A 14,652-nucleotide genomic window follows, 5' to 3' on the forward strand; every position below is an offset into this window, starting at 1 on the left:
GGAGATGTGAGTGGGGGGTAATTAGTGAGGAGCACACTGCTAGAGCTGATGTGAGTGGGGGTAATTAGTGAGGAGCACACTGCTAGAGGGGATGTGAGTGGATTAGTAAGGAGCACATTGCCAGAGGAGTGACTGAGTTGAAAGCTACTATAAAAGTGTGTAGTCTGGTAGAGCAGCATTACTCAAACAACCTGATCCAACTTGCAATGCAATCCGAGCTTCTAGCAGCCACCTCTCTGCATGTGTACAATGTATCCTGCAGCAGAGACACATTAAGTATATCTCTCTCTGATGCAGAACAGAGGACACCATCAGGCTCAGAGGGACACGGGTTACACCCCCTCCCTACCTGGATCTCCAAGTATAAAAAAAAAAAAAAAAAAAAAAAAAACAACAACCCATACCCCTCCAGCATGAGACTGACACAGGATTGAGTGCAAAGTAAACCTCACAGCACCCACCCCCTTTCCAAGCAGAGCAGCCTGCAACCATTCATATCAGCATACACACGCAGATAAATATGTATATGTGTATTTTTTGCAACAGATCAAGGAAGTCTGCCTGCCAAGGCGATCAGCAGAGGGACTGAAGCAGGATTTGCATGAGCAGCCATTTCACTGGGAACCTCTTTAATACATGTATTTTTGGATGACAGATATGGAGTTACTTTTTCCCCACTGCTAGGAGGGAGAGCTGGAGAGACCTCTGGATACAGTGTGAGTGATGAGCCGCTGGACTTTCTGCAGGAGGCTCATGGTCTTCTCCGTTTTTTACCCTGGGATCCTCCCCTGTTTTAACCTGAGCTTCTGTCCACAGTGAGGAGGACACCCCCCAAACCCAGCAAGGTAACCAACTCATCCCATGTTATGGTCAGGGTGCACTGGGGGCTTAATGCCTGGATGTGATGGAATGGGAGTTGTTGCTGATCTGCAAGCTGGATGGATTATGGTTAATTTACAGTGAGCCCTATAGAGAGGAGGAAGCTGGTGAAGAGGTGGGTGGAGGGGAATGTGCAGCAGAAGCATTAGGCATTGCGCATGTTGGGCAGTCATGTTTAAAGAGTAAAGGGAGGGGATACTTATAAACAACAACTTTTAAAAAAACCTTGCATCGGATATTACCTTTAAAAAATAAAATAATGTAGGTATTTATATGACTGCGGTACTGTGCATAGAGGCATCAGTCATGGGAGCCAACTTTTCAAAATGATAGGGGGGTGCCCCGGCCTTCACATGACTGACAAAATGCACAAACATGGACAGTGTCGGCACATAGTGTGCGGGTGCCAGAGCACCCAGAGCTGCCTCCTGTGGCATCAGTCATTTCACAGCGTGACTGGCAGTGCCCCGGTTGGCAGATGATGGCATGCAGGCGATGAGACCAGGAGGGAAGGGGAAAGTGTTGCGCTGCCTTGTTGATGTTATTCCCAGTGTGTAGTTGAGCTACTTTCCTTCCATGTGCACTGACCACCTCCCCCCACCTTGTATATACGATTTTTGTATTTCACGTGTGCATGACACTGTATGTGCATCATTAGAGAATACACCTATGTCATCTGCAGCAGACCAGGTTATAATGCGTGATGAGTTGCCGGTATACTAATTGCAATGTGTGCGTCTCTCAGTGCAGAATTTGGTTGGAAGAGACCTGCTGTCAGCTATGATTGCAATGGAAATGTACTGCTGGGCTGTGGTGCTGCTGCGCGGTGGGCAGGAGACGATAGGGGGCGTGGTTGTTGTTTACCTTTTTGAAACTCACGGTTCCCTTCGGACACCTCTGGGGGCGTCTGGTAGATGGTGATGATCACCAGCTCTCTGTATCAACATCTCTCTCTCTCTCCCCAGGCACCGCTAGCACTATAATGCAGCCACCTCCTCCCTGGTATTCTCATTCCTTCACTTCTTGTACAGGCGGTGCAGTAATCAGAAGCACAGCAGCTACTTCTGTGTTTGCTGGATGGATTATATGGGAAGCTCTAGCATGGCAACGCTCTATTTATTTACATAGCGCACACATATTCCGCAGCGCTTATCTGTGCATGCTCATAAGGGCAGATCTGGAGAATACTAGGAGCAACTTAATGCTCTGATTATATTTCCTGATAAAACTTCAGCCCTGTCTCTGTACAGATTTATAGCCTGATATGTTCTCTTTAACATAGCTTCTGTTACCCAAGAAAACAACTAGTGTAGGAATTGAACTTAATTCATGTAGACCGTTTATTATCCACTTAAGCCATGATCAGTAGCTAGTAAGTGGCCAGTGCAATAATATTCAAGCTCTGTAAGATCTGAAGGCAGTTGTTGCATCCACTCTGATGATTATTTGATGTCTGTTTCATTCACCCTCCTCCAAATGGTCTATACCCTCACAGCAGGGCTGCACAGTGTGTCACTACAGTCCCCAGGCTGCACAGCATTGCATAACCTTTCTTGGGTAGCAGCAGTTGATTTCACTTTCTGCTACTGAGACCTCTCTGGCCCTCACACGCCACACCATGGGGGCCAGTTGGAGTCTCTGTTACAATATGCAGAACTAGAGGTGACATAGTTTTCCTGTGATTGGTGGACGTCACACACATCAGCCATTGGCTATGAGAGAGAAGGTGTGTGAGACTGGATGCTGGAGGGGCATGTTATTACTCCAGCTCCTTACACACAGGTTTGAGCCAGTACATAAGGATATGATATGACTTTAGGTCATGTTAAATTACATAGATATAAGTGGAGTTTGGCTGGCAAAACCCAGGCTTTTTATTATGTACAGGTAGTTTTGGACAATTGCTAATGGTAAGACAATGAATTTATACTGTAGCAATCTTAAATTATGCTTATTAAAAAAGTGCACATTTTCTTTTTACTCTTATTGTATTCAAAATCTGAAAGATCTGAAGGTATCTTTAAACAGTGTTCCCTTTATATGCCATCCTATGTACCATGCCATCTTTTCTTTTGGTCTGTCTTCAGTGTGCTTTAACGAAAGAACCCTGTATTGTATCGGGTGTATGCATACATTATATTGATACACAAGTGGATTAATAAGGCAGTGGTACTCTGGGTTCTACTGCTTTAAGCCTCCTTCAATAAGAGCAAGTAGCAACATTTCAGGGCTCATGGAGGATACAGATGTACGCAATAGTTGATATTATTTATGTATAAAGCTGGGTACACACTCAGACGATGTTGGCTCAATATGTAGTTTCCAGCCGAATTGGAACGACATATCGGCCGCATCACTTAGTGTGTACGGCCAGTGTGCGTGCTTCCGCGGTCGCATGTGGTATCGTCCTGTCGAATGTGCTGTACATCCAATCGAACGATATCACATGTGGCCCCGTTGCAGGCAATTTAGGGTGGAACGAGGATCCGATATGTCGACCAGTCCGGCTGACATATCGGCTGGGTACACATCGCTCAGTGTGTACCCAGCTTAAGACTCCACAAAGTTTATGCTGTACATGGTAAATATAGAAAACATTTCACAGTAACATGTTATTGGAGTATAATTCCTGTAAGTATCACCTTTCATTCATTATTGGTAGATCGCAAAATTGATTTTTACTGATTGCTTCCTGATGGACTTTAAAATCTACAATGTGTCGTGGTAGCCATACTGTCACCATACCACCTAATCTGCAGTTCTTTTATACTAGATTTATCTTGCCCACCTGAATGTCTATTAGTAAATGTTTGTTAACCTTATTTTAGGGACTTCGTCTATACATACAGGACTGTGCTTTCTGTATTGCATACAGTTGTGTACAAAGATGAACCATATCTATCATATGCAGCCTAAATATATATAAATAATAATAATAAAATGTTATATATATATATATATATATATATATACACACACTCACACAAACACATAGAACTGGCATTCACCCTTCCTGACAAATGGCCCGAATGCAGCAACCACCAAACTACGGAGGCACTCCAGGACTGTTAATCCTAAGAGAAAACTGCACAGTTTTGCAACGTTTCGGTTTAATTAATAAACCGTCATCAAGCATACAGAAAATGAACACATCTTACCTTAAATAAGCCATCACCAATAACACCAGTGAAGCAAACTCCTGCTGCACGCTGCCGGTGCTTTACCCTGTGACATCCGGCGCACAATGGCACCTGCCGATGACGTCACCGGGGGCCCTCTATGTATGTCCATAGTTAAATGATTATTGTCCCGCCACATCGGGGGCTATGCATGCAGGCTCTATAGCTCTACCAGAGCAAGCTATAAAAGAGAAATGTATGTATCAGTCTAGATGCAGAACAAAACAATGAGCTAATAAGCTAATGTAGATAACATTAGTATTGGGGACACAATTTAGAAGACCAGAGCAACCCGTATTCCCACACTAAAAGGAGACAAGCCAAGATAATATGCAATTATAAGCAGCAATTAAGCATCAGGGTCTCGTTCAGACCAAAGGGAGTCACTGTGTTGAGGGTGTAGATCCATTTGGCTTCTAAGCGGAGAAAGGCCTTAGCCCTGTCACCGTACATTGGAGGACGGGGGACACAGTCTAAATTTTAAGTTTCAAAGTGGCTAATGTGGCCGGAGGCCGACCACACGTGATTAAAATGGCTGCCAAGGCATTGAGGGGATTAACCCTCATGCTATTGCGCCATTTTTAAAAGGACAGTGTAAAAGCACACTGCACATGGTTTATAATAAAGTATATATGTATTGCTGTAATGCACTGCAGCTGATCTGCAATGCATTAGTGCATGAAGCAACGTATATTTAATAGGCTATGTGACTAGTGTCATATAGCCAAACACTTCAGTTAGAGAACTTCCTTTGAAAAGACAATTTGTTTTTAAGAACCTTTTGGATGTCACAATGTTTTAATGTTGGGAATGCCAAACTGATTGATACAGTACTTCCATTGGGAAGGATGCATGTCATTTACTATTTCCTTTGAAATGTAATATGTGGTTAAATTATATTACTGTATGTGAGGAAACATTGATTGATTGGGGACCACAGGGTGGACTTACCCCCTGTGGCACTGTGCCCTGAGGGAGCATAAAAGAAGGCTTTGTGCCTGGTAATGTGGTACAACCCTGTAACTTCTTTGAGAAGAACTGCTTGATAAGATTTCTTGTATGCGATGTACCCCTTCATCTGGAAGGACGAGTCTTCTTCAAGACTTTGAGCAATAAACATCTTGCCTGACTTCAATTGTATCTCAGTCCTGCGACCATCAGAATTGCGCCAAACGCTATTCCGCTTTTCGGCTGTTCTGGGTAAGAGCTCTGTGTCTCCAAGTTCAAGCCCTCAGCCAAGCTACCGTGCAGACCTTGTCCATTGCGAGGGATCAGGAGGAATCAGCCGACACCAATCGGGATGTGGCCGCAGCTAGTCAAACGCATACACAGCAGAAGCGGTTCCAGGTGCCGAGGCAGGAGCCTGAGTGTAACGTAAAAATCGGTTCCAAACGCCGATGGTAGAGTTTGGTGGTGGCAGCATCGTTACATACCCATGGCACAGTGGGCGGAGTCAGTGACAGGCGGTCACTGACGGTGAGTGGGAGTCCAAAAGCACTAACCCGTGACCAGGGCCGGCTTAGGCGAAAGGCGTCCGGTCACATCTGGTGGCATAGCGATGGGATAACCCCAGGCGGCTTTTCGGTCACCTGACGAGAGAAGCCGAGTTACTCAGGAGAGGAGTAACTGCAGTTCAGGAGAACGCGCAGGATAACTGATCACAGCGGAATGGAGTTGCATCACACGTAGGTGGAAAGTGCGGCCTGCGTAACAACGGACGCCCCTGAATGTGGTAAGAGCAACAAGTCCCGCTCCCTCTCACAGCAGTTATGTTTCTCAGCATTCCCAAGCATGGCAGGGATCCTAACATCCCAGGGGGGACAGAATGGATTCCCTAGCGGAGCGGCTAGTGGAATTGGGAGAAAGGGCAACGGAACAAGAACGTATGCTAATCATTCGGATGTGGCATGACGAGCGGGCACCACGGGCTGTGGTACCCCAAGCATCATTGCAGACTGTTGTACCCAGATCTGGATGTATACAGTTTGTCAAGTTTGCAGACAGTGATAGGGACATTGATGGACATTTGCAAGTATTTGAAAGGACTTGTAAACTACACGATTTACCCAAGCAGAAGTGGGTCAGACACCTGGTGCCCACACTGCATGGAGAGGCCCTGGAGGCCTATCGAGGAGTGGCCATCGAGGACTGCGGTGACTATGACGAAGTCGTAAGGGCCCTCCTACAGCGATACTTTGTCACTCCTGAGTCCTACAGGAAAATGTTCCGGGACTTGCCCAAGAACCCTACGAGCACCCATGAGCAGTTTGCCACCCAGCTGAGACAGTACGTGGTGAAGTGGGTGAAGGGATCTGGTGCCACTACCTGGGACACACTGATTGATCTGCTATGCCAGGAGCAGTTCTACCGCAGGTGTGCACCAGAGGTGAAGGAGTGGGTGCTAGACCGGGAACCACCAGCTTGAAGATGGCGTCCCAGCTAGCAAGCAAAGAATGTGGCAATTCGGCCACAAGGGCAGAAGCGCCCGACTAGCAGCCGACCCCAATGGACCCCAATTAGGGGAACACCCCTCTTCTGCTCATCACCCCCCAAAGCGGGCATCCTCCAACCCGAGTGCTCTTGGCCAGCAATCGCCCCGCTCTGTCCCTGCAAATCATCAGAGACCACCGGGGCCCCGACTGGACAAGAAGTGTTATGACTGTGGGAAAATCGGACATCTGAGGATGAACTGTCAAACATCCCAAGCACCCCACACTCGTGCCCCAAATCCGAGTGCTGGAGCCCGGCTTGCTTGCCTGACCCGGGGAGGTGAGCCCAAAGAGACTGTTCCTACTCCAGCCAGTCCAATGGACTGTGGGGAGAATCAGGTGGACTCCATGGAGAGAGTCCCCTGCATGGCCAAGGGGCCACCCCAAAATATGTGGCAGCACCTGCAGATGGTCCAAGTGGGGCCCCTGCAGGGACAAGGATTAAGAGACTCTGGGGCCTCCAATAACTGTTGTAAGCCCCTGCCTAATTGATCCTGCCACAGTACTGCCAGGTTGCACTGCCAAAGTGACCGTGGCAGGCGGAATGGAGCAAGAGGTACCTGTGGCGAGAGTCTACCTGGACTGGGGAGCTGGCCCAGAGTTGGGGGATGTTGCCGTCATGGATGGCCTTCCAACTGATGTGGTCCTGGGGAATGACCTTGGTGGTGGAATCGTTACCACGTTTGCTGACGCCATTGCCCGGAGTCAAGTTTCCGGATCACAGTCTACCTCAACTGCACCAGAACAGCCCAGCCTAGAGGAAAAGACCACAGTGGCTAGACAACTGCCAGCGCAGCTTACCACAGCATCAACCAGCCCAGAGGAAAAGATTACAGCGGCTAGATCAGCACATCTACCCAGCATGCCTTTTGCCTCTGGTATACCTACGTCCCCTAGCAACGCAGAGGATGTTGGTTCCGGCTCGTTGGATCCAGTGAGGGTGCCCAGTGATGCTCCTGTCCCTAGTGGTTTGCCATCTCTGGCGGTGAGTATGAATGACCACACTGACTTCCCTTTGACTGACTTCAACCAGACTGACCCTAGCGATCCTAACCCATATCCCCCTGTGGACTGTCCCTACTTAGAAGGAAGTAAGGGCCACCGACAGAAGTTCAGGGAAGCTCAGCTTGCTGACCCATATCTGGAAGGCATATTGTGCCAAGCTGGCAGCGGCCTTTCAGGGATAGCGGCAGTGAGTGTGACCTGGGAAGTGTTAAGGTACAGGGAAGCCAGGAATGTAGAAGGGGATAGGCCAGTTAGGGAGCGAGGTCCCATGCTTGTGCCAAGTAGATCGGGGAAAACATGCAGCCTACCCGTGGTGGATTCCACACGGTGCTCAGAGGCTGGTGATCTGTCCGCCATCACTGTGGAAGAGGTAGTGGACAAGGTGGTGAGACAAGGCCTAGGTGACAGGGTAGGTTCCCCTAGTCACAGGTCATTGGAGGAGGATGGTAGGGCAGGTCTGACAGGTATTACAGACAGATGCCAGGTGGCGATGACCGAGGTGCAGTGCCCAGGGTATAGTGTGGGGGGAGACCAGAAATTGTCCCTGGCCCACAACCCCAAGACAGGTACTTAGCTTAGAAACTGTAAGGCCCTACGGACGAGTTGTCCCTGACTTTAGTGCTGTAGCGACACCCCTTACAGAGTTGACCAGGGAGGGACTTCCCAAGTCAATGGACTGGATACCCGCTTGTGAGTTGGCATTCCAGTCTTTGAAGGAGGCTTTGATACCAGCTCCAGTGCAGATGGCGCAATTTCAGGACCAGGACATTGTGGTACGAACTAATGCGTCATTGCACGGACTGGGAGCAGTACGGAGCCGGCAGGAGCACCCTTTGGCTTGTTTGAGCAGGATACTGCTATGGTGGGAGGTGGGGTATGCCACAATTGGAACACAGTGGTTGGCAGTTGTTTGGGCATTGGACCACCTTCAGCACTATGTGTGCGACTGGTCCCCCAAAAGGGAAATGGACAGACTGTTGTGGTGGAGCCTTGGACTTCAGTGTGACTATTTGGACATTGTGCACTGACAAGAAAGGCCCACTGCAATATGGATGAACTGTCAAGGCCGGAGCCGAAGCCCCCCAGGTAGCTTCCCTGAACCCCCCCAAGAGACTGCGGGACCAGGAGCCAAATCGTTGGGACATGGCCCTCTGGTAGCCCACTTGGGGGGGGGAGAAGTGTGGCCGGAGGCCGACCACACGTGATTAAAATGGCTGCCAAGGCATTGAGGGGATTAACCCTCATGCCATTGCGCCATTTTTAAAAGGACAGTGTAAAAGCACACTGCACATGGTTTATAATAAACTGTATTAAAGTATATATGTATTGCTGTAATGCACTGCAGCTGATCTGCAATGCATTAGTGCATGAAGGAACGTATATATTTAATAGGCTATGCACTATATGGTTTAAGTGTATGTTTTGTAGAGAAAATGCACTTTTTTATATGACATGACCAGCCTCTGTGGCTGCAGGAAACTAGATGCTAATTGTCATTCTTTTAGCAGGAGGTCTGATGAATAGGCTTGACTGCAAGTTTTCTGTGTAAAGGTGTGACTAGTTTCATATAGCCAAACACTTCAGTTAGAGAACTTCCTTTGAAAAGACAATTTGTTTTTAAGAACCTTTTGGATGTCACAATGTTTTAATGTTGGGAATGCCAAACTGATTGATACAGTACTTCCATTTCGAAGGATGAATGTCATTTACTATTTCCTTTGAAATGTAATATGTGGTTAAATGATATTACTGTATGTGAGGAAACATTGATTGGATAGGGACCACAGGGTGGACTTACTCCCTGTGGCACTGTGCCCCCGAGGGAGCATAAAAGAAGGCTTCGTGCCTGGTAATGTGGTACAACCCTGTAACTTCTTTGAGGAGAAGAACTGCTTGATAAGATTTCTTGTATGCGATGTACCCCTTCATCTGGAAGGACGAGTCTTCTTCAAGACCTTGAGCAATAAACATCTTGCTTGACTTCAATTGTATCTCAATCCTGCGACCATCAGAATTGCGCCAAACGCTATTCCGTTCTCAGTCTGTTCTGGGTAAGAGCTCCGTGTCTCCAAGTTCAAGCCCTCAGCCAAGCTACCGTGCAGACCTGGTCCATTGCGAGGGATCAGGAGTTATCAGCCGACACCAATCAGGGGATGTGGCCGCAGCTAGTCAAACACATACGCAGCAGAAGCAGTTCCAGGTGCTGAGGCAGGAGCCTGAGTGTAATGTAAAAATCGGTTCCAAACGCTGATGGTAGAGTTTGGTGGTGGCAGCATCGTTACACGCCCACGGCGCAGTGGGCTGAGTCAGTGACAGGCGGTCACTGACGGTGAGTTGGAGTCCAAAAGCACTAACCCGTGACCAGGGCCGGCTTAGGCGAAAGGCGTCCGGTCACAGCTAATCCATGGCGTAATTCGTTCAAATGCTTAGCCACAGCTTGATCTTGGTCTTGCCCTTCAAGAGCTGCCCTGATGGCAGACCGATGGAGAGCCATCCGTTCCTTACACTGTCGGGCCCACATACAGTAAGCCACGGGCACCGAATTAGTCAACAAATTTCATAGGGCAAGAAAGCACATGTCTGATATGGTAGCACCTACCTGAATGCGGGTAGGCAAATGTACTTCCAAGTAACTAAATGTGGTACAGTTAATGCATCTATAGCAACACTGTTTACGGCTCATGAAATGCTCACGAGCAGGGACCCCTAAGCCTGAAATGTCAGTTTTAACCACCCAGTCTTTTATGTTTTTCGGATGTTTATAGCACGGCATTAGGGTATTACCAGTTGATGCTGGTAGCGCAGCCACAATGTGCCATAAATGCTTGGCTGATCTAGTGATACAAACAATTTTATTGATTCACCTAGGTAATGCGCTTGGTTTTGGTGTCCTTAGGTGTATGTGTCTCATGTCTCAGGATAGCATAACACTTTCTTCTTGATGTCAATTAACTTTGCTGCACTTGTCCCCGCACAATAAACGGTTTGATCATTGCATCAATCTCTTTTTCTGCCACTACTGGGTTGTCTGTGATCCTATAGACCCTTAGCAGTTGGGAAAAAATATATATAGTAAACATGCATTATGACTTAAATATATAACTGAAATGCACAAATAGAAGCCAGAAAAAAGTGTTTACATTGTCTGAGGGCCAATCAATCTACAATTTTTCTGTGCCATTAAGCTTGAGGTGCATATATGGGCATTTCAGTAGCCGTTTTCTGCGTTGCTCTCCATAGGCAGCGAGCAGAAATTCTCTCTCCAATGGAACATGCTTGTAATTGGATCACTTCCTTTGAATGTAGAAGTGCATTTTATTCAAACAAATGAGCGGAGCAGGGGTGTGCCTGGTCACCGTTCCCGGAAACTAGGGCGTCAACTTCGTTTTCCGAGAGGGATGAGGCCAGGGTCTGCGTCGGTGGATGCAGATTCCTGGCCTCTTACGTGACCAGCACCTGGTCAGGCCACGGGAAGCCTCAGCTCCCGCAGCCTGACCAAAGGAGCAACCAGTCGTGATGGTTGTGGTGCCGATCCCAGCCAGCGATGTCGGTCGCAGTGCTGGGATTGCAAATGCAGCAAGGAGGTGTCTGACACCTCCTTCTGCATTTGCATCTGAGATGGACTTGTGTGCGCTTGTGCAAATCCATCCATCTCTGAATCAGGCTCTACGTAACCATGTTCCTAAGCACATCAATAGATCTATTAAGTAATGGATGAAAATAAGCAGTCAAGACCTCAACACGAAGTCATAACTAGGGGTTGATAGTGCCCAGGGCAAGTAAAAAAAATGGTGGCCTTTGAAAACCGTTCCTTAAAATCCAGGTTGAATTATTATATAGGTACTCAAGTAAACAAACAATGATAACACAAATTCCAAAAACGCAGGAGCAAGGCAGAACATCAAGACAACATTGAGGAATAACATTGTGAACACACATACACTGTTGTATGGAAAACTGAAGCTAATGGCTGAGAGTCTGATGAACCCCCCAGAAGCTTTGGGCATTTTAAAAGTGTGAAATTTAATTTTACATCCTTATATAACACTCATGCTAAGACTTCTGAAGGTCCTGTGAGCTGCCCATCTGGCACATTGTGGGGGGATCTGCACTGTTAAAGAAAACAAAATGGCAGTTTTATAAGAGGAATGCACCATATCCATGTGTTTCCTGCTTCCTTTCCAGCCTCTAATTTCAGCTCTGGAAAACGGATGCTCAGACAGTTGTTTACTGATCCCTTGTTCACCTGAGAAAAGATGTATCTTGCTTATAACTAGCACCAGAGTCTTAAGTTTTAGCAGGGAACACATCATGGAAGATGAGTGTGCATTTGAGAAACAGGGAACCAAGCATAGAACACAAACCAAAATTAGCCAGTGCTCCAGGCCTTGACGATGTAGACTGTGGAACGGGATCCAGTCTGAAGATCTACAGTAAAAAGGTTGACAATGTCTAGATAGACACAAGATGTTAGACAGTCAATAGGTCGACACACTAAAGGTCGACATGTACAAATGGTCAACATCTCGACGTGAAAAATGTCGACCCAAAAATGGTTGACACATTTTTTTTTTTTTTTTTTTAGGGTTAGGCTTACCGGAGGGTTAGTATTAGGCACTTACCCCGACAGTTAGGGTTAGGCACTTACCCCGACGGTTAGGATTAGGCACCAGGACTTAGGTTTAGGCAATTACTGGAGGGTTAGGGTTAGGCACTAGAAGGAGAGGGTTAGGGTGAAGATTAGTGTTAGAAAAAAAAACATGTGGCTGCCATTTTTGTGTCGACCTTTTGACCATGTTGACCATTTGTACCTGTCGACCTTCTTACATGGCGACTTTTAGTGTGTCGACCTTTTGTGTCTAGACATTGTCTACCTTTTTACTGTAGATATTTCAATTCACACCCCTGTGGAACACACTTTTCGCTTCTGCGTACTGTACAACGGGATGGCCAAACTTATTAATGTGAAAACTTGCACACTGAAATTTTTCGAGCAATGTTCTGGTCTCATTTTAATATTGAAGGGCAAAATTTTGTATGCAAACCGTTGATGAAGCTCAGGGGCGGATTGGGCGTTAACTTCATCGGGAAGATTCCCGGTGGGCCGACGCAAATGTGGGGCCACCTGACACTGGTGGCCCCGCCCTCAGTAGCACATCATCCGACCATTTTGCATGAGAGGCAGCCCCCGGCGCCTATCATAGCAAGCACTAGAACGGCCCACCCGTGGAGGAGCTGACATCGCGAGAAGAGTCACTGCAGTAGTCGAGTGACAGTCTCACCAGACAGAACTCCTCCTCCATTACCCGTCCGGAAAGTATGCCTGAGAGACAGAGCGGGTCCGCGTCCTGCTGCATGGCTAGTGGTAAGTATTATAGCAAAGCATACTGGCTTGTGGGGGGAGCAGAACGTAGACTGCTTTCTTAGGGGTGGAGGCAGAAAGGAGTCAGCCTTCTCTGTGGGGAGGCAAAACAGATGGTGCATTCGTGGAGAGGGAAGGTGGGCACAATGGAGACTGCGTTCTGTGTTGGACCGGGGCTGCCTTCTCTAGTGGTGGTGAGGGCCAGTGGTTGCTTTGCCTGGTGCCACATCAGCCAGGTCTCAATCTTGTAGCCATTAAAGTTAAAGGGGGCATGAGGTATTCACTCAGGGAAGGGTGGCTCCTCTCTACTGATGGCCCAGATGAGAGATGCCACAGTATTATTATTATAATTCTTTGACTGTGTACAGAGTTGGATATGTCTCTGGAGAAGGGGAACATATTCTGTAATGATTTACACTTGCTTTACATTTGGTACAAAATACATTACACTACAATTAAATAGTCCCTATGTGCCCATGTGAAACTAGCAGCGCCAGTGCATCTATAGTCTAGCCAGGGCCTATGTAGTATACCATTGCCCCTCCTTATTATCCCTGCCATGTCACATATATGCCAACCTATGCCCCTAAAGTATAACAGAATCAGGGACCATACTGTATATTCCACCCGGTGACTTCAGAAAATAGCAGAACCAGTACCTGTAATATTAACCAGTTCCTATGTACTGATGCCCTCGCATGACAATCTGTGTCCCTACAGTGTACTAGTGACTACAGTACATACCAAGCAGTGCTCCCACCATATACCAGCCTATGCTCTCCCGTATATAAGTGAATGCTTGCATAGTATACCAGACATACCTAACTATGCTCCTTCATGTTATTCTGGTGATACTTATAATCATGTATCTGCAGACAATATTGTTTTGTTGGAGTTTTATTGCCACTCTTTATGCTTCTCTCCTTTGATGTATGAATCATTGGACCTGATTCAGCACAGATTGCTATTGTGATCGCTGCTGCGTAATTGCACGCAGTTCTGCTGCGAAAATATTCTAATGTTTGCAACTGCTCAGACAGAACAGAGACGTCAACTATTGCTTTCTCACATCCTTAATACCTCGCAGTCCTGTGTACACATCGGTAACATCAGCCCCTCACGCACAATTACAGCAGGTCTAACCTGGCTCAGATATTGCATGTCTTGTCGCACGCAGTGAGTACACAAGCTGCATATGCATTCGCAATGGCTAATTTATGCATGCCCATGCAACAGCGTTCAAATGGACTGGCACGCCTGCGTTTCTCCAACCACTCCCCCGTCACCACCCCAAACACTGACGTACCTTCACTCCCTCTGCTATGGCTTTCTATGTGTGTGCATGATCGCAATGGTGCGGCGCACTGCGGTGCATACGCATGCACAGTACGCACCATCGGCCGAACTGTGTACGTGGTTGCGATTGCGATCCACGATGAATCAGGCCCATTGTTTGTTGTTTTAATATAATTTTTGGAGTAGTTATAGCATACTTTCCTCCTACTTTTGAAAAGGCATTTCAGGGAGATTGTGAAAACAGCACCTATGAGTGCACGGTAAAGTGGGCGTGTCATAAAAATTATTTACAGTTAAATAATGTAAATGAGCCCCAAAGCAGTTAATAAGATCTACTTGTTGATGAAAACACACTGATACTTTTGAAATAATGCATGTAGCCATAGGGATCATTGTGCTTGGTTTGGTTACTATTGCTTTGTGTGTCTCATGTAATCAGTGC

General features: G+C 47.1%; 1 protein-coding gene across 1 annotated transcript in view; it reads left to right on the forward strand.

The window, feature by feature from the left end:
* Positions 1–418: 418 nt before the first annotated feature.
* Positions 419–14,652, forward strand: part of JADE2 (jade family PHD finger 2) — a 490,240-nt gene continuing 476,006 nt past the window's right edge. Inside the window, exon 1 of the mRNA XM_088451347.1 lies at positions 419–845. The gene's annotated coding sequence lies outside the window, so the exon portion shown is untranslated. The remainder of the gene's footprint in view (positions 846–14,652) is intronic.

Source organism: Taudactylus pleione, unplaced genomic scaffold, assembly GCF_031769625.1.
Source record: "Taudactylus pleione unplaced genomic scaffold, aTauple2 ptg000025l, whole genome shotgun sequence".
NCBI classification, from domain to species: domain Eukaryota; kingdom Metazoa; phylum Chordata; class Amphibia; order Anura; family Myobatrachidae; genus Taudactylus; species Taudactylus pleione.